The sequence below is a fragment of the Aquarana catesbeiana genome, linkage group LG03 (assembly GCF_042186555.1).
Source record: "Aquarana catesbeiana isolate 2022-GZ linkage group LG03, ASM4218655v1, whole genome shotgun sequence".
In the NCBI taxonomy this organism is placed as follows: domain Eukaryota; kingdom Metazoa; phylum Chordata; class Amphibia; order Anura; family Ranidae; genus Aquarana; species Aquarana catesbeiana.
In genome coordinates this window covers 61,102,047-61,123,818 of record NC_133326.1, presented here as the reverse complement: position 1 = coordinate 61,123,818, position 21,772 = coordinate 61,102,047, and the positions used below count along the sequence as shown (strand labels likewise).

Here is a 21,772-nt window from a genome sequence, read left to right as displayed (position 1 = left end):
AAATAGTGGATTAATGAAAGGAAATTGAAGGCGGAAAGAGGGAAGAAAAATAAAGACGTTGAGAAGGGGAAGCGAAAGCACAGTAACAAAGTACACACTCACTTTTTGCACTGAGTAAATCAGTGTGCAACAGAGTGTGAAATATGGAAACTTTAGCCCTGAATTAAATCAGCATAATTATGACTAAAGGAGAACAAAAACCAAAAACACAAACATTCAGCCCTGAATTAAATCAGTATTTATCTGACTGAAAAAAAAAAAAAAAAAAAAAAAAAATAATACACTTTAGCCCTGAATTAAATCAGTATTTATCTGACCAAAGGAAAAACAAAAACAAAAACAAAGACTTTAGCCCTGAATTGAATCAGTATTATCTGACTAAAGGAAAATAACAAAAAAAGAAAAGAAAAAGAAAGAGAAAAAAAATTGGAAACAAAAAGATTCCAGTTCTTACAATAAATGAATATATAAAATAAGTATATAACTCTTGCACTGAAAATACTCAATGGACAAGGGAGGACCATTGGTCTCTATCTAATATAGATTATTTTAGAAAGAAAAGAGAGAAAAAACACAAAATATGTAAAAATTAGGAATGAAAATGGGATATAGAATGGAATGCAATTGAGTTGCATGAAAATGGGCTTGATAGGTGGATACAGGTCACAGGAAACGGGTGTTTGCCACCCAAGTGTTAATTGTCTAAAAGAGAGGGTGTGACCTGTCCACTGGATTAATGCACCAACATACCTCCATCCCAATTGGGTAAAAATTAAAGATAGAGGAGAAAAGCGGGACTTTGCGTGAGGCCTGTTGGCGATGAAATAAACTGAGTTGTATATGCTGGAGTATGTTATCTAAGGTGCGTCCTATGCATCATTAAATGCACAAAGGGTAAACCAGGTATAAATGGTACAAAAATATTATTTAATTACATAGGTCCTGAAGCCAGACACAGTTTAGCAAGTTGTTGTGTTTAGGGATTTTTTTTTTATAACTGATGGATTGCTTTAATCTGCCAAATCAGCTAATAAAGTTTGCTACACACGAGTAGATTTTTTGAGCAAACGTTTGTACAAACATTTCTCAGCACATAGGATGACTTGGTAAATGTTCTCCAAAAGTACTTCAAAATTTTGTTGGCTTTTAACATCAGGTGGAGGCGTTGAGGAGACCGGTCCCACAAGTTATTGGTCTCCAAGACTGGAAATTACTACTCCTCATAGGGGAAACTGCAACTAAGAGAAGCTGTGCTACAGAGAAGTAAGTGAAAGAAACACTGTAGAGGAAAGTCATACCTATAGAATTACGGTAACTGCTAAAATGTGATGATTTTGCCCAGAGTTGAGTTTTAATTATCTTACTTAGCATGGCATCTTGCACTACAGATGGTGAGACCTACAGATGATAGAATGACCCTACCAATATTCAGCTAGATTGACACCTGCCTAGAAGAAGAACCACACTGAGGCTGATGGCTCAGAGGGGATTTTTATGTATGGTACAGCACTGGATAAGGGAGCCTGATGAATAGAAGAGAACTCCCCTTATATCATATTATTTCAACACAGGACTGACTGTTATTTGGTTCACAATACTAACCTAAGAGGCATTTATGATATAAGAGTGCATTGTTTTCCGAAGTCTGGCAAAATGGGGATTCGCCTTGTTTACAAAGGCAGATTTCTGTTCTGCCTCTGTATACCGCGATCGTGGGTTGCCAGCGGACATCAAGTCTGCCGGACCCACGACACGCCATCTCCGCTATCTCCTGTGCAAAGACCAACGTACACCTACAGCGGTTTGCGCAGGAGAGCTGACCTGCCGCCGTATAATGACGGTGGCTGGTCAGCAAGTGGTTAAATTGTGAACTTTGGAAGATAGATTCCTCACATCTAGCTCTAAAAACATCTTCTGAAAAACTTCAAAGGTATATTTTAGGTTTTCAGGGTAGCTCAGGTTTAAAAGCATAAATCAGTCCCATAATCATTCTTTCTGATACAAAATGAGAGTGCTATATGAAAAAAATACACTATACCAATATGCTTCTTTTTCCTGCCAATGCAGCATAAATATGCTATATTTGTTTTTGAAATGTAATAATATGGTGCAAAGTGGGTGGGGCTTTAGGTTACATAATCTAATGTTGAATGTCCAAAATTTTAAAAACCGTACTAACAGAAAGTTTGTTTTTGTGGTACAAATCCACACAAACGAAGCACAAACAAATTGCATAATTGTATTTAAAATGTAATAACGTGATACAAAAATTTTAATTCCAATATCTCAAAAACCGAACCGGCTGAAACATTCATGTTTGTGGCACAAAATATTTTTTAGGCTTAACAGCTGGTGGTCCCTCACCTTGCATCTTGGTTGCGTTCTGCAGAATGCAGTAAGTGAAAACTTTGCGTGCGCACAAGTGAGTTGTCTCAATAGCCTAACAATGGACGTATATCCATTTATTATAAATATATTAACCGGCAAATAAAATAAACATTTTGAATGGTATGTAAAGCAACATTTAAAGCATGCAAACGATAATCTGTTCAATGCTCATTCTTACCTTTCAATGGCATCGCATTGTCACTGGTGGCGCTCTTTTGTCCTGATGAGCCTTAAATGTATGGGAACTGCCTTGTGCAGGCTTTCAAAGTTCCAAAAGACGTCAAACTCTTTAAAATATACAGCATCAAAACTCGTGCGGTTGCATGTTTGGCAAACATGCGTCCCGCAATTTCAGTCAAATGAAAAGATCATTTTTTTAAAGTAAATGTGACTCACTTAGAATATGGAAATGCACATACCTTAAAAGTTTTGTCTAGATTACTTAATATTATACATTATTTTTGTAAATGTAAAAGGTGTGTTTTAAGAACTAATGAAAATTAAGTAAGGTACTTAAAATACCAAAGTGAATTAATTAACATTTATTTTTATATTGAAAATGATAAAACTTTTATGCTAAAATAAATATTAGCCATAGAATCATTTTTATCAGTGTACACCTTTGTGCACCTGGCTAATTGCATGTATAGTTAACAGTGATATGCAGTGTTTAGAACCATGAATTAAGCATGGATATACAGGTGCATCTCATAAAATTAGCATATCATCAAAAAGTTAATTTATTACCGTAATTCAATTAAAAAAGTGAAACTCGTATATTTTATAAAGATGTGTTACACACTGAGTGATATATTTCAAGCATTTCTTTCATTTAATTTTGATGATTATGGCTTACAGCTAGTGAAAACCCAAAATTCAGTATCTCAGAAAATCAGAATATTACATAAAAGACCAATAAAAAAAGTATTTTTAATACAGAAATGTTGGCTTATTGAAAAGTATGTCTATGTACAGTATAGTTTGCACTCAATACTTGGTTGGGGCTCCTTTTGCATGAATTACTGTATAAATGCGGTGTGGCATGGAGGCGATCAGCCTGTGGCACTGCTGAGGTGTAATGGAAGCCCAGTTTGCTTTGATAGCGACCTTCAGCTCGTCTGCATTGTTGGGTCTGGTGTCTCACTTCCTCTTTCCAATACCCCACAGATTCTCTATGGGGTTTAGGTCAGGCGAGTTTTCTGGCCAATTAAGCACAGTGATACCATGATCATGAAACCAGGTATTGGTATATTTGGCAGTGTGGGCAGGTCCCAAGGCCTGCTGGAAAATGATATCAGCATCTCCATAAAGCTGGCCAGCAGAGGGAGGCATAAAGTGTTCTAGAATTTCCTGGTAAAGGGCTGCGCTGAATTTGAACTTCATAAAACACAGTGGATCAACACCAGCAGATGACATGGCTCCCCAAATCATCACAGACTGTGGAAACTTCACACTGGACCTCATGCAACTTGGGTTCTGTGCCTCTCCACTCTTCCTTCAGACTCTGGGACCTTGATTTCCAAATGAAATGCAACAATTTCCACATTCCGTGATGGTTTGGGCAGCCATGTCATCTGCTGGTGTTGGCCCACCTCAAATCCAAAGTCAGCACAGCCCTCTACCAGGAAATTCTAGAGCACTTCAGGCTTCCGTCTGCTGAACAGCTTTATGGAGATGTTGATTTCATTTTCCAGCAGGACTTGGCACCTGCCCAAAGTACCAATGCTTGGTTTAATGATCATGGTATCACTGTGCTTGATTGGCCAGCAAACTTCTCTGACCTAAATCACATAGAGAATCTGTGGGGTATTGTCAAGAGGAAGATGAGGGACACCAAACCCAACAATGCACATGAGCTGAAAGTCACTATCAAAGCAACCTGGGCTTCCATAACACCACAGCAGTGCCATAGGCTGATTGCTTCCATGCCACACCGCATTGATACAGTAATTCATGCAAAACGAGCCCCGACCAAGTATTGAGCGCATACTATACTGTACATGGACATACTTTTCAGAAAGCCAACATTTCTGTATTCAAAATTCTTTTTGTTAATGGTCTTATGTAATATTTCGATTTTCAGAGATACTGAATTTCAGGTTTTCACTAGCTGTAAGCCATAATCATCAAAATTAAAAGAATGAAATACTTGAAATATATCACTCTGTGTGTAACACATCTATATAAAATATATAAATTATATGGAGTTTCACTTTTTGAATTGAATTACTGAAATAAATTAACTTTTTGATGATATTCTAATTTTATGAGATGCACCTGTATAAGGCTTGTTTTTACCAACTTTCTGCAGTAATGATGACTGATGCATATCACCAGTCAAGCGTGTCCTTGATAAAGTTTTTAGTATTTTTAATTGGTTGGTATTTATGTCAGCGTTAACATTATGTGTTCAACAACTGTATACTTTTTGTTACAGTAATTATGTCTAAGGAAATATTATTCTACTCAGACAGGAATATCTCCATTAGGACTGGTTCACACTATTGTGGCTCTGCGGGCTGTGTTTGCGCGGGCACGGCATTCATTTGAATGGGCTGCTGCTGTGCCTGTTTTTCATGCAAGAAAAAGGTTCTTGCACCATTTTGAAAATGCAGCGGCTGGGAAATTTCCCAGCAGTTCCCGCACCTGCAAACATGCTGTGTTTTCAGATGCGTGGGGGTGCCATTAAGAGTGAATGGCAGGCCCACGTTTTTTTAAAGAGTAGCGCGTTTAGGCTGCAGGTGGTTGTGGGTACAGGAACAGGTGTGAATATTTATCCCGCAACCACCCGCACTAGTGTGACCCAGGCCTTAAGGGACAATAGCAGTTAATTACATGCCTGCCTTATCTTGGAGTAACTATAGCAATGTTCTGGAAAACAATTTATCCTACACAGTCACTTCCCAAGATAGGGTGGACAATAGGAGTTAACAATAGATACAGGCTGCTCATTCACAAATACTAATTTTTCAATCGGTCTCTAATTTGCTGGACAGGTTATGACTTTATTTCTGCAACATTGTATGAGCATTTTTATTCTCTTTGTTACTCTTTGTCACATATCTATTTTTGTTTTCTCCCGGGTTTTCACAGTATAAGCCATATCAAAGGGCATCAGGAATGTAAGATATTCCTGGGATGTATGACATCATTTGCCTAGACTTGGAAACAGGAACTAACTGAAGAAATGTAAGAAAAGGATAAAAAAAAAAAAAAAAAGTAAATATGATATATTTTCATATCTATTTACTAATGCTAGCAGAAAAAAGGATTAAAAATAGTCAATGTTGATTGAGAGAGTGAAGTTCCACTTTAAACTTTAGTAAAATTTCCTTTGAAATCTTTTGTTTGAAAATTTTGTAACAAGAAAATTCGAATAAGCAGGATGGAAAATGTTTCTCGAACGAACAAACTTCTAATGCCGCCATAGGCGTGCGCACAGGGTATGCCAGGTGTGCCTGGGCACACCCTAATCACCCTGTGCTGCGCAGATTCCCCTTACTGCTTGGCTGCAGAGAAAGGGACTGGGAAATCTCTGTCCTCAGTCCATTTCTCTGTCTCTGTCTCAGACCCCTGATATTTTACCAAAGTCCCCCAATGGGGCTCCTAATAAATTGTAAAAAAAATAATAATAATAACAAGAAATTATTGTAAAAAATAATACAATTGTAAAAAAGTTATAATAATAAAAATATAAATAAAAGTAAACTACTGACACCAACCCCTGCCTACTGACACTGTCCACTGCTCTACTGCTATATATATATATATATATATATATATATATATATATATATATATACTGTATATATATATATATACTGTATATATATATATATATATATATATATATATATATACTGTGTATATATATATATATATATATATATATATATATATATATATATATATAGTGTGTGTGTGTTTAAGCTTTGGGGTGCACACCCTAATGCACTAGGCTGCACACACCTATGAATGCCGCGTACACACGAGTAGATTTTCTGGCAGATTTGGTCCGGCGGACCGGACTATGTCGGACAATTCGATTGTGTGTGGGCTCCAGCGGACTTTTTTTTCCCAAAAGTCAGACGGACCTAGAAATAAAACACGTTTCAAATCTTTCCGACGGACTCGAGTCTGGTCGAAAAGTCCGCTCGTCTGTATGCTAGTCCGACGGACTAAAACCGACGCTAGGGCAGCTATTGGCTACTGGCTATCAACTTCCTTATATTAGTCCGTTTGTACGTCATCACGTACGAATCCGTCGGACATTGGTTGATCGTGTGTAGGCAAGTCCGTTTGTTCGAAAGTCCATCGGACCAGTCCGGTCGAAAAGTCTGCCCGTGTGTACGCAGCATTACAGTGAATGTGGTTTTCGTTCAGTAAAATCGATGTTAAAAGCAAACAAAAAGTACTTTCTAGTGACATTTCTCCAGTCATCACAAATCTACTAGTGTGTATCCAACTTTGCATAGCAAGGCCGCATTGGAAAAAAATACACACACACATATCAATGTCCAAGATCAAGTCACAATTTACTTTCATCTAATTACACTGAGTACTAGTGAATGAGAATATCTAATAAGTTGCTATGGTCTACCCCACCTCAGTAGTTCGAAAAAAGACACAAGACCATCAAGTCCAACCTATGTGTGTGATTATATGTCAGTATTACATTTATATCCCTGTATGTTGCGGTCGTTCAGGTGCTTATCTAATAGTTATTTGAAACTATTGATGCTCCCCGCTGAGACCACCGCCTGTGGAAGGGAATTCCACATCCTTGCCACTCTTACAGTAAAGAACCCTTTACGTAGTTTAAGGTTAAACCTCTTTTGTTTTAACTTTAATGAGTGGCCACGAGTCTTATTAAACTCCCTTCTGCGAAAAAGTTTTATCCCTATTGTGGGGTCACCAGTACGGTATTTGTAAATTGAAATCATATCCCCTCTCAAGCGTCTCTTCTCCAGAGAGAATAAGTTCAGTGCTCGCAACCTTTCCTCATAACTAATATCCTCCAGACCCTTTATTAACTTTGTTGCCCTTCTTTGTACTCGCTCCATTTCCAGTACATCCTTCCTGAGGACTGGTGCCCAGAACTGGACCGCATACTCTAGGTGCGGCCGGACCAGAGTCTTGTTGAGCGGGAGAATTATTGTTTTATCTCTGGAATTAATTCTTAGTAGTCCTATTGAATGACGCCAAGAGTTGTCCATGTGCATGCAGCAGGTTAGTAGCAATTTACAACTATAATCTATTGTAGAGCAGTAAATAATATTACTACTAGTAAATAGGCATACCTCCCAACTTTTTGAAATGGAAACAAGGGGCACCTATTAACAAAAGTATGTAGGCATAGGAAACATCCCCTGCCACACCCCCTTAAAGGAGAATTATACAAAAAATGATTAAACCGACTTTTTTACCACTACTATTCCTTTATATTGGCTTTTGAAATTTACAAATGCAGCAATTTAGAATTTGGATAAAAGGTTTAGCACTGGGAAACACTTGTTGAAAGATAAAAAGTGCCTTTTATATACAACTATATAGATCAGACCAAAATGAGGGACAAATATGGAGGAAAGAGGGACAGAGGGACTTTTTTCCAAATCAGGGACAGTCCCTTGAAATTAGGGACAGTAGGGAGTTATGGGTGCAACCTAATTTCTAACGTGTAAGAATAACGCATGACGAATGCCAGATGCAGCCTGTAGGTATATGTGTTTCCACAAATATATTAAAAATATGTGGCGCTACCTCAGTCTAAGTGCGACAACTGATAAACCAAAAAATACAAAATTTTATAAGAAATATACTAATATAATAATGGATGATTTATGACATAAATAATGATCAATGAGTATGTGCAAAGACAATATAATAATGATTCACGAAAGTGTAATGTGCACACGATAAGGAAATAAATGTGCAAAAACAAAGTAATAAATGCAAAAAATGTGAGCAAATTCCACGTAATAACATGTAATAAGTGTCCAGACAGAATGATGATAAAGTGCAACCAATGTGAACTAATGACACATAATGACATACAATGAGTGTCCAAACGGAATGGTAATGATAAAAGGTAAAGAGTATATAAAGTGCAGTCCAAAGAAGCATGCAATGCAACTCCCAATGTCAGCAGGAAGAACTCTTCTATGGGTAAAGAAAGTGCAAGTGCAGTGGACAGAACATTGTGGCAGCAAGTGTCTGATAAAAGTGTTCATCCAATCCTGTTCCGGAGTGCGGCAACAGTTTCCCCCAGCCTCTCACCTGTAGTAGCGCCCCCCAATGGGCCGAATTGAGCGTGAACCAACAGGTGGACAAGACTGTGTGCAAAGGATCGACTTCCGGTAGTAGTCACAGCTCCCGGGGGACATACGTTAGCAAGGGAAAAACAGTGCTCTCCCACACTCAACCGATATCCCGCAGCCTCCGCATCCAGCCGCAACCCCGATGCGGAGGCTGCGGGATATCGGTTGAGTGTGGGAGAGCGCTGCTAACGTATGTCCCCCGGGAGCTGTGACTACTACCGGAAGTCGATCCTTTGCACACAGTCTTGTCCACCTGTTGGTTCACGCTCGATTCGGCCCATTGGGGGGCGCTACTACAGGTGAGAGGCTGGGGGAAACTGTTGCCGCACTCCGGAACAGGATTGGATGAACACTTTTATCAGACACTTGCTGCCACAATGTTCTGTCCACTGCACTTGCACTTTCTTTACCCATAGAAGAGTTCTTCCTGCTGACATTGGGAGTCGCATTGCATGCTTCTTTGGACTGCACTTTATATACTCTTTACCTTTTATCATTACCATTCCGTTTGGACACTCATCGTATGTCATTATGTGTCATTAGTTCACATTGGTTGCACTTTATCATCATTCTGTCTGGACACTTATTACATGTTATTACGTGGAATTTGCTCACATTTTTTGCGTTTATTACTTTGTTTTTGCACATTTATTTCCTTATCGTGTGCACATTACACTTTCGTGAATCATAATTATATTGTCTTTGCACATACTCATTGATCATTATTTATGTCATAAATCATCCATTATTATATTAGTATATTTCTTATAAAAAAAAATATTTTTTGGTTTATCAGTTGTTGCACTTAGACTGAGGTAGCGCCACATATTTTTAATATATTTGATCTGAGTTATGTGAGTACACCGGTTTATGTTGGCGGCTCCTTGTCTAGCTCATCAATTAGTGTGGTTTTTGCGCATTAATTATATTTTTTCTTATAGGTTTCCACAAAGCTTTTCATGTTCAACCTTTTTCATTCCAAAGTACATTTAAAAAAAGCCCATTATGAAAATCCCAAAACGAAAATCTCTCATTTAAAGAAGTACAGAGAATAACTGCACCTTTTTCATCAGTGTCATTGTTTCCGTGTTAATATGCTACTTGGTCCGTGTCACTTATCTGATTAGGCTTTACAACCAAACAAATCTATCACACATATCACATCTGTCTGGCATTTGACAGAAGCAAAAGACAAAAGGGTTGGTGGCACTGGGTGATGAGATGTTTGAAAAAAGTCACTGCCTAATGGGTGATGAAACCTAAGCAAACTTGTTCAGCATTTATAAATGACATTCATTCTGTGTTTTTTGCTGCAATAGGGCTGATTTACTAAAGGAGGTGAGAATTTGCACCTAATAATTCATTTCATTTCAATTACTCAACTATGTATAGATAACATAAGTAAACAGGAATGTGCTCTTCATGATTGAATAATTATAGTGACTTGCCACAATTTACTTAACCACTTCACCCCCGGAAGGATTTACCCCCTTCCTGACCAGAGCACTTTTTGTGATACGGCAATGCGTCGCTTTAACTGACAATTGCACGACGTTGCACCCAAACAAAATTGATGTCCTTTTTTTCCCACAAATAGAGCTTTCCTTTGATCACCTCTGTGGTTTTTATTTTTTGCGCTATAAACAAAAAAAGAGCGACAATTTTGAAAAAAAAGCAATATTTTTTACTTTTTGCTATAATAAATATCCCCGAAAAATATATAAAAAAAAAACGAATTTCTTTCTCAGTTTAGGCCGATATGTATTCTTCTACATATTTTTGGTAAAAAAAAAAAATCGCAATAAGCGTATATTGATTGGTGGTTTGCGCAAAAGTTATAGTATCTACAAAATATAGGATAGATTTATGGCATTTTTATTATTATTATTTTCTTTTAAATAGTAATTCCGGCGATCTACGATTTTTATCGTGACTGCGACATTATGGAGGACACATCGGACACTTTTGACACTATTTTGGGACCATTGTCATTTATACAGCGATCAGTGCTATAAAAATGCACTGATTACTGTGTAAATGACACTGGCAGGGAAGGGGTTAAACACTAGGAGGCGATCAAGGGGTTAAGTGTGTCCTAGGGAATGATTCTAACTGTGAGGGGATGGGCTACCACTGACATGACAGTGATCACTGCTCCCGATGACAGGGAGCAGTGATCTCTGTCTTGTCACTAGGCAGAACAGGGAAATGCCTTGCTCCGTGACACGATCGCGGGCCTCGTCACGGAGTACACGGCGGGCGTGCGTGCACCCACAATGTCACGATTTAAAGGGCACGTACCTGTACGCCCATTTGACCAGCCGAGCCATTGTGCCGACGCACATCGTCGTGCACTGGTCGGCATGTGGTTAGAGTAGAAGTCTGGTCTAAACCTAATCTAATCTTAAAGTACCATATATACTCGAGTATAAGTCGATCCGAGTATAAGTCGAGGCCCTAATTTACCACAAAAAAAATGGGAAAAACGTATTGCCCCGAGTATAAGACGAGGGTGAGAAATGCAACATCTACTGTAAGTGGAAAAAGAGGGTCAACAATGCCCATCTGCAGCTGTATACCTCCCTGTGTCCTGTGCATATGTGTCATGTGTCCTGTGCATATGTGCATGTGTCATGTGTCCTGTGCATATGTGCATGTGTCGTGTGTATATGTGCATGTGTCCTGTACCTGTGTCCTATGTATATGTGCATGTGTCATGTGTATATGTACCTGTGTATGTGTGTATGTGTCATGTGTATATGTACCTGTGTATGTGTCCTGTGTCTGTGTGCATGTGTCTGTGTGCATCCTACCTGTGTCCTGTGCATGCCTCCATGTGCCGCTCTGCACCGATCAGCATGTGCTATTACTATTTGGCGGCCATTCACTGTTCAAAAGCCACGCCTCCTCCTCATCCATGATAGGTAGAAAACTCCATTTCCCAGCAGTAAGCGGTCAGCCTATCACGGACATTCTCTCATCCTCATACCACGGACGAGGATGAGAGATCGTCCGTGATAGGCTGTACACTGACTGCCTATCACAGACGAGGAGGAGGCGCGGCTTTGGAACAGTGAGAGGCTGCCGAGTGATATGTAGCACACGCTGGCCGCCATCTGCCTGCATGACACGCAGTGTCATTATACACTATATACACTATTATACTCGGGTATAAGTCGAGGGGGGCACTTTCAGCCCCAAAAAAGGGGCTGAAAATTTCGACTTATACTCGAGTATATACGGTAGTTGTAAAGGCTCAATGTTTTTTAACTCCATGCATTCTATGCATGAGGTAAAAAAACCTTCTGTGTGCAGCAGCCACCCCAGTTCCCCTAATACTTACATGAGCCCCATCTTCATCCAGTGATGTGCACAAGAGCAGCGGCTCTCCTGGGTCTTTTCCTCATTATTGGCTGAGACAGCAGAGGGGGCCATTGGCTCCCGCTACTGTCAATCACAGTCAGTGAGCCAATGAGGAGAGAGATGGGGCGGGGCCAAGCCACTCTCGGTGTGCTAATGGACACACAGAGCAGCAGCTTGGGAGTGAGCCTGCTCAAGTGCCCCCATAGCAAGTGGCTTCCTGTGGGGGTACTCAGCAGGAGAGAGGGGCTAGGAGCACTGTCGGGAAACCCTAGAAGAGGAGGATCAGGACTGCACTGTGAAAAACCACTGCACAGAGCAGGTATGACATATTTGTTATTTAAAAAAAAAAAACTGCCTTTAAAATCACTTTAAATCTGCATCCACCCCCATTCTAAGTCCTATACTAACTAGCCTGGTGAGGAAAAATATGTATACTTACCTTTTCCCTGGGCAGTTCAGTCCAGTCACGTGATCAGCTTTAAATGCCGACTTCAAGGGGGAGGAGAGATCACCGACAATGACTGCAATGCCTGGGCATTAACGTCACCTTAATGCTGTAGCACAAGACTGTATGTAATTTTTGAAGAACAATGGATTCCACGTAGAACAGTCTAGTTACTTTGGATAGAGTAGGGGAGGGTTATAGCCCCTGTCTGTTTTTTTTTCCCATCTGTGTCCCATTTGGGAGATTTCTCTTCACTTCCTGTACGATAGCCAAAGTTGGAAGTGAGAGGAAATCTCTCCAAAGTGAGGGAATCTTTGACTGTCACTAGAACTAGCGCCCCCATAGGAAGATTTCTCCTCTATTTCTGTTCTGGTGACAACCCAAAAGTTGGGACATCCCTTCATTTTCACATTACAATACATATTTTCAATTTGTCTCTTAATTATTTTTATATTCTTATATGAAATCTTTCTTTTTTACTTTGTGCGACATCATTAATTCCAGGAGATAATGATAGTCTGGCCATTTGTGTGGGGGAGGATCCATAGAGTGGCTAGAGCCACACCGATTCCCAAAAGTAGTTTCTGTACTACTTTTGGTGACTTTGGGGTGCGATTTCAATAGACATCTGTGCAGAAACCTGCACAGATGTCTCTGAAATCGTCCCCGAAGTCGGGAGTGACATGCGGGAATGAAATGGTGCGAGTTCATTTCATTCCCGCTGTCAGTGTGAGCCTAGGCTAAGAGATTTAAAGATATTTAGGAGCTTTCCACTTCCATTTAAAAATAAACAAATTATATATATATATATATATATATATATATATATATATATATATATATATATATATATATATACATATACAGTGAGGACGGAAAGTATTCAGACCCCCTTACATTTTTCACTATTTGTTATATTGCAGCCATTTGCTAAAATCATTTAAGTTCATTTTTTTTCCTCATTAATGTACACACAGCACCCCATATTGACAGAAAAACACAGAATTGTTGACATTTTTGCAGATTTATTAAAAAAGAAAAACTGAAATATCACGTGATCCTAAGTATTCAGACCCTTTGATGTGACACTCATATATTTAACTCAGGTGCTGTCCATTTCTTCTGATCAACCTTGAGATGGTTCTACACCTTCATTTGAGTCCAGCTGTGTTTGATTATACTGATTGGACTTGATTAGGAAAGCCACACACCATAAGACCTTAGAGCTCACAGTACATGTCAGAGCAAATGAGAATCATGAGGTCAAAGGAACTGCCTGAAGAGCTCAGAGACAGAATTGTGGCAAGGCACAGATCTGGCCAAGGTTACAAAAAAATTTCTGCTGCACTTAAGGTTCCTAAGAGCAAAGTGGCCTCCATAATCCTTAAATGGAGGACGTTTGGGATGACCAGAACCCTTCCTAGAGCTGGCCGTCTGGCCAAACTGAGCTATCGGGGGAGAAGAGCCTTGGTGAGAGACGTAAAGAAGAACCCAAAGATAACTGTGGCTGAGCTCCAGAGATGCAGTCGGGAGATGGGAGAAAGTTGTAGAAAGTCAACCATCACTGCAGCCCTCCACCAGTCGGGGCTTTATGGCAGAGTGGCCCAACGGAAGGCTCTCCTCAGTGCAAGACACATGAAAGCCCGCATGGAGTTTGCTAAAAAAACACCTGAAGGACTCCAAGATGGTGAGAAATAAGATTCTTTGGTCTGATGAGACCAAGATAGAACTTTTTGGCCTTAATTCTAAGCGGTATGTGTGGAAAAAAACAGGCACTGCTCATCACCTGTCCAATACAGTCCCAACAGTGAAGCATGGTGGTGGCAGCATCATGCTGTGGGGGTGTTTTTCAGCTGCAGGGACAGGACTACTGGTTGCAATCGAGGAAAAGATGAATGCGGCCAAGTACAGAGATATCCTGGACGAAAACCTTCTCCAGAGTGCTCAGGACCTCAGACTGGGCCAAAGGTTTACCTTCCAACAAGACAATGACCCTAAGCACACAACTAAAATAATGAAGGAGTGGCTTCACAACAACTCAGTGACTGTTCTTGAATGGCCCAGCCAGAGCCCTGACTTAAACCCAATTGAGCATCTCTGAAGAGACCTAAAAATGGCTGTCCACCAACGTTTACCATCCAACCTGACAGAACTGGAGAGGATCTGCAAGGAGGAATGGCAGAGGATCCCCAAATCCAGGTGTGAAAAACTTGTTGCATCTTTCCCAAAAAGACTCATGACTGTATTAGATCAAAAGGGTGCTTCTACTAAATACTGAGCAAAGGGTCAACAATTCTGTGTTTTTCTATCAATATGGGGTGCTGAGTGTACATTAATGAAGAAAAAAATGAACTTAAATGATTTTAGCAAATGGCTGCAATATAACAAATAGTGAAAAATTTAAGGGGGTCTGAATACTTTCCGTCCCCACTGTGTATATGTATATATATATATATATATATATATATATATATATATAATTGGTACCTGCAAGCCATTTTGTGATTTAATGTTGATAATGCTGCTGGTATTTTCTAAATCAAACAAAAACTTTTTTTTTCTTGCTTGTTTCTTGTGATTGGCTCACTAATTTTCTTAGCTACAAGTAAAATTTTAGACATCCCCTGCAAAAGGAATTACATTTTTGGTGAGATACTCCCTAAGGGTTAACTACTTTTAAAGGAGGCAGACACTGCAGTTTTATTCATTAGACCACTAGGTGCACCAGGTGGTTATAATGAACACAGACCTTTCCATTCAGGAATCTGTCTTGCAAGGACTTGGTGAAACAAATAGCTATTTCTTCAGAACAGAAAAAGGTAGGAATCTGCTAAAACGTTTGATGAAATCCTTCCAATGTACATATCACTTCGAGGGGATTGTTTTCGTCTCAACAAAAGTGGAATTATTCTTTACTGTATATGCTTTATAAACGGTTGCTGAATTGGGTGCTTTTCAGACTAAGACTAAGCAAGGCTATATGTGTTAGGGCTAACACATACATAAATTACCTTGAATTTAAAGTGGTATTAAATCTATAAACAAAAATGTAAAACATTGCAGCTTCCTTACAGTGATACTAAAGTCTCTGTTTTTTTTGCTTAAGAATAACAAAGATGCCATACTTACCTGCTCTGTGTAGTGATTTTGCACAGAGCAGCCCAGATCCTTCTCTTCTCGGGTCCCTCACCAGTGATCCTGGCCCCTCCCTCCTGCCCCCAGAGCAAGCAGCTTGCTATGGTGGCACCCAAGCCGAGCCACTGCTCTGTGTGTCTATTCAGACACAGAGCTGCTGCCCGGCCCCATCCCCTCTCTCTCCTGATTGGCTCACTCATTTTGATTGACAGCAGCAGGATCCAATGGCGCCTGCTGTGTGTCTCAGCCAATCAGGAGGGAGAGTCCCGGACAACTGTGCCTCTTATACAACATTGCTGAATCGAGATGAGGCTCAGGTTAGTATTAGAAGGACTGAGGGGGCTGCTGCACACAGAAGGTTTTTTTATCTTAATGCATAGAATGCATTAAAATGAAAAAAAAACCTTCTGCCTTTAGAACCACTTTAAATCCTTAATGTGATGGATGCATGAATTTTCTTTTTAAGGCATTTTTTTCCTTTATGTTCATCTCGTGATCCGGCCAGTAACACACTTCCTGTATTAGGTTGTCTCCATTCTCTATACGGGAGTAACAGAGACACCTTTGGACAGCATCATTGTCAATCTGGGGAGAGGGTAGTGTTAGATTAGTAGATTTAGATGAACTTGATTAACAAATGAACTCCAAAGTCCAGCTCATGCTTTTTGAGCAGTTACAGCAAACGTTTTTTTTTTCCTTTTGGGATAATGGTTTTACATATATAATATATAATATACAAATAAATAAAAGCTTACCATTGTAAGCACTCTTCTCAGTGTTAAATGGTTTGTCTCGCCTCACCTTCTGAATGGAGCGAGAAGGCTAATTCCGGTTTTCTGGAAGAAACCTCAGATTTCTAGTTGGGTGGACTGGATCTGCCTAGTAACGATATCATGGCTCCAGAGGAATTGATGGTGTCATGTTAGGATCACTATGATAAATTCTACGGCATCTAGGCCACTTGTATCCATTATGTTAGTAAAACTGCGTTGGGCTCTCAGATGGCTCAGCCTCATTTGACCCTTGCACCAGGCACGGTCAGGGCTACCTGAGACCTCTGACCCTTCCGGGCCACTGATTGTTTTAAGCAGACTGAGCCTGAGGCCCCCTATTTCTTTACACCTAGCTGAACCTGTTATGTTACATTATGTAGTAGAGTGCTTTGTTCCCTTCACTTTCCCTTACCTGTTCCCCTCTCTTCCTGCCCTTATCCCCTCGCTTCCCTTTACCCCGTCTCTCCTTCTACCCATATCTGGATCTATGTCCAAGTTTAAAGGTATTAAAGTGATTGTAAAGGCTCGTTTTTTTTGTTTTTTTAAATCACAAACATATCATACTTACCCCCACTGTGCAGCTCGTTTTGCACAGAGTGGCCCCAAACATCGTCTTCTGGGGTCCCCCGGCGGCTCTTGCAGCTCCTCCTCACTTCAGATAACCCCCTAGGAGAAGCGCTCTCCCAGAGGGTTACCTTGCGAGCGCTCTCCCGAGTCCAGCATTTGCATCCATAGACACGAATCACAGTCTCAGCCCCGCCCCCCGCATCACTGGATTTGATTGACAGCAGTGGGAGCCAATGGCTGCGCTGCTATCAATTTATCCAATCAAGAGCCAGGACCCCGTACAGAGAGGGACAGCGCGTCTCCGCCGTGGGAATTATGGGGCTCAGGTAAGTAAAACAGGGGGGCTGGTGACTGCCAGAAGTTTTTTTGCCTTAATGCATAGGATGCAACATGAGGGTTTACAACCCCTTTAAGTCCCCATAGGCTCCAATATATGAAGGGGGATGTGAGACATCAAATTGTGTCAGTGTTCATCAGTTGTAACATGGTTCTGCTGCTTCCTTTCTCCCTTATTTGGTTGTTCTCATATATTCACTGACTGTTACCTACTCAAATTTGTTTATTGTCTATTTTGGCCTAAAGTCTTTTCTTTTTGTTTTTTACAATGAAACATTTAAGTAAATAAAGATTACATTAAAAAAAAAAAAAAATGGTTTGTCTCAACCTTCTAAGCTTTGCTGGACAGCTTGGTCTGCTGAAGACAAATTAAACATACCAGACTTCCAGGCCGGATCCCCTGGTGAAAACAAGGGGTTAAAAAAAAACGTAAAAAAAAAAGAAATGCAGCTACATCTAAGAATTGGTAAGCTGCAATAAAATAAATGTTTGTATTTTGGTTTAATACTGCTTTAGTGCCCATGGTTCTTCTTCTCAGCTGCTGTATAAGCTTTTGCGTGCTCTGCTGGGCTCCAAACTGGGAGAGCAAGAGGACTGAAATAACAGGAACAAGGTAAAGTCACATGATGCTGCTCTGCCTGTTTGCAATTCATCTCTCCAGCAAGGTACAGCTTGACCTTGGCTGACTCTGGCAAAAGGAACAATTATGAGGATTAAAGCTCAAGGAAAACATGAAGAAAAAAACAAATATACATTAAACCTATAGTAAGTTCAACTACTCTATAGTAAATGAGTATCTTGTTATTTTTATATTTACACTTCATAGGACATATGGTACATCGAGTACACACAGCTGGGTGATGATAGAGCCTATTTGCTAATAAAATCCTCCAGCTTATCTATGGAAATAGATCATTCAATATGTGTTAAAGTGCAAGTTGGCAGAGGCTGCTAAATACCCCATTAGCCTCCGGATGATTTACCCCCCCTTCATGACCAGGTCATTTTTTTGCGACATGGCACTGCGTTATTTTAACTGACAAGTGCGCAGTCATGCAACCCTGTACCCAAATACAATTTATGTCCTTTTTGTTCCCTACAAAATTGAGCTTTCTTTTGGTGGTATTTGATCACCTGGAAAGGCATTCGATACAGTTCCTCATAAATGCTTAAAGTGATTGTAAAGTTTAGTTTACAAAAAAATAAAAATAACAAACATGTTATACTTACCTCCTCTGGTAGTTGGTTTTGCACATAGCAGCCCGGATCCTCCTCTTCCTGGGTCCCTTTTTGCTGCTCCTGGCCTCTCCCTCCTATCGAGTGCCCCCTCAGGCAGCGGCTTTCTGTGGGGGCGCCCAAGTCAAGTCAGATCTCCGTGTACCCATTCAGACAGGGAGCCCAGACCTGGCCCTGTCCCCTTTCTCCACTGATTGGCTGACTGACTTTGATGGACAGCTGCTGCTGTGCCTCAGCCAATCAGGAGTAGTGTCCCGGACAGCTTAGACATTCGTGGACATCGCTGGAGAGTGAAGGGGCTCAGGTAAGTAATTAGGGGGGTGCTGGGGAGGCTGCTACACGCAGAAGGTTTTTTATCTTAATGAATAGAATGCATTAACCACTTGCCGACCGCCGCACGACTATATACGTCGACAGAGCGGCACGGGCAGGCAAAAGGACGTATATGTACGTCCTTGCCTGCCCGCGGGTGGGGGGTCCGATCGGACCCCCCCCCGGTGCCTGCGGCGGTCGGCAAATCTCCCCCGGCGATCGGAGGTGAGGGGGAGGCCATCCATTCGTGGCCCCCCCCTCGCGATCGCTCTCAGCCAATGGGATCATTTCCCTGCCTCTGTATTGTACACAGAGGCAGAGGAAATGATGTCATCTCTCCTCGGCTCGGTATTTTCCGTTCCGGGCCGAGGAGAGAAGACTGCAATGTAAGTGCACCAACACACTACACACACAGTAGAACATGCCAGGCACACTAAACACCCCGATCCCCCCCCCGATCGCCCCCCGATCCCCCCCCAATCACCCCCCCCCCCTGTCACAAACTGACACCAGCAGTTTTTTTTTTTTTTTTTCTGATTACTGTATTGGTGTCAGTTTGTGACAGTTACAGTGTCAGGGCAGTGAGTGTTAGGCCCCCTGTAGGTCTAGGGTACCCCCCTAACCCCCCCTAATAAAGTTTTAACCCCTTGATCACCCCCTGTCACCAGTGTCGCTAAGCGATCATTTTTCTGATCGCTGTATTAGTGTCGCTGGTGACACTAGTTAGGGACGTAAATATTTAGGTTCGCCGTCAGAGTTTTATAGCGACAGGGACCCCCATATACTATCTAATAAATGTTTTAACCCCTTGATTGCCCCCTAGTTAACCCTTTCACCACTGATCACTGTATAACCGTTACGGGTGACGCTGGTTAGTTTGTTTATTTTTTATAGTGTCAGGGCACCCGCCGTTTATTACCGAATAAAGATTTAGCCCCCTGATCGCCCGGCGGTGATATGCGTCGCCCCAGGCAGCGTCAGATTAGCGCCAGTACCGCTAACACCCACGCACGCAGCATACGCCTCCCTTAGTGGTATAGTATCTGATCGCATCAATATCTGATCCGATCAGATCTATACTAGCGTCCCCAGCAGTTTAGGGTTCCCAAAAACACAGTGTTAGCGGGATCAGCCCAGATACCTGCTAGCACCTGCGTTTTGCCCCTCCGCCCAGCTCGGCCCAGCCCACCCAAGTGCAGTATCGATCGATCACTGTCACTTACAAAACACTAAACGCATAACTGCAGCGTTCGCAGAGTCAGGCCTGATCCCTGCGATCGCTAACAGTTTTTTTGGTAGCATTTTGGTGAAATGGCAAGCACCAGCCCCAGGCAGCGTCAGGTTAGTGCCAGTACCGCTAACACCCACGCACCGTACACCTCCCTTAGTGGTATAGTATCTGAACGCATCAATATCTGATCCGATCAGATCTATACTAGCGTCCCCAGCAGTTTAGGGTTCCCAAAAACACAGTGTTAGCGGGATCAGCCCAGATACCTGCTAGCACCTGCGTTTTGCCCCTCCGCCCAGCTCGGCCCAGCCCACCCAAGTGCAGTATCGATCGATCACTGTCACTTACAAAACACTAAACGCATAACTGCAGCGTTCGCAGAGTCAGGCCTGATCCCTGCGATCGCTAACAGTTTTTTTGGTAGCATTTTGGTGAAATGGCAAGCACCAGCCCCAGGCAGCGTCAGGTTAGTGCCAGTACCGCTAACACCCACGCACCGTACACCTCCCTTAGTGGTATAGTATCTGAACGCATCAATATCTGATCCGATCAGATCTATACTAGCGTCCCCAGCAGTTTAGGGTTCCCAAAAACGCAGTGTTAGCGGGATCAACCCAGATACCTGCTAGCAACTGCGTTTTACCCCTCCGCCCGGCCCAGCCCAGCCCACCCAAGTGCAGTATCGATCGATCACTGTCACTTACAAAACACTAAACGCATAACTGCAGCGTTCGCAGAGTCAGGCCTGATCCCTGCGATCGCTAACAGTTTTTTTTGTAGCGTTTTGGTGAACTGGCAAGCACCAGCCCCAGGCAGCGTCAGGTTAGTGCCAGTAGTGCTAACACCCACGCACGCACTGTACACCTCCCTTAGTGGTATAGTATCTGAACTGATCAATATCTGATCCGATCAGATCTATACTGGCGTCCCCAGCAGTTTAGGGTTCCCAAAAACGCAGTGTTAGCGGGATCAGCCCAGATACCTGCTAGCACCTGCGTTTTGCCCCTCCGCCCGGCCCAGCCCAGCCCACCCAAGTGCAGTATCGATCGATCACTGTCACTTACAAAACACTAAATGCATAACTGCAGCGTTCGCAGAGTCAGGCCTGATCCCTGCGATCGTTAACAGTTTTTTTGGTAGCGTTTTGGTGAACTGGCAAGCGCCAGCGGCCTAGTACACCCCGGTCGTAGTCAAACCAGCACTGCAGTAACACTTGGTGACGTGGCGAGTCCCATAAGTGCAGTTCAAGCTGGTGAGGTGGCAAGCACAAATAGTGTCCCGCTGCCACCAAGAAGACAAACACAGGCCCGTCATGCCCATAGTGCCCTTCCTGCTGCATTCGCCAATCCTAATTGGGAACCCACCACTTCTGCAGCGCCCGTACTTCCCCCATTCACATCCCCAACCAAATGCAGTCGGCTGCATGAGAGGCATTTTTATGTCCTCCCGAGTACCCCTACCCAACGAACCACCCCCAAAAAGATGTTGTGTCTGCAGCAAGCGCGGATATAGGCGTGACACCCGCTATTATTGTCCCTCCTGTCCTGACAATCCTGGTCTTTGCATTGGTGAATGTTTTGAACGCTACCATACACTAGTTGAGTATTAGCGTAGGGTACAGCATTGCACAGACTAGGACACACTTTCACAGGGTCTCCCAAGATGCCAT

General features: G+C 41.9%; 1 protein-coding gene across 1 annotated transcript in view; it reads right to left on the bottom strand.

Annotated features, from left to right (window-relative positions):
• The window catches only part of PDE8A (phosphodiesterase 8A), a 478,153-nt gene that overhangs the window by 380,221 nt on the left and 76,160 nt on the right, over nucleotides 1–21,772 (bottom strand). The window lies entirely within an intron of this gene.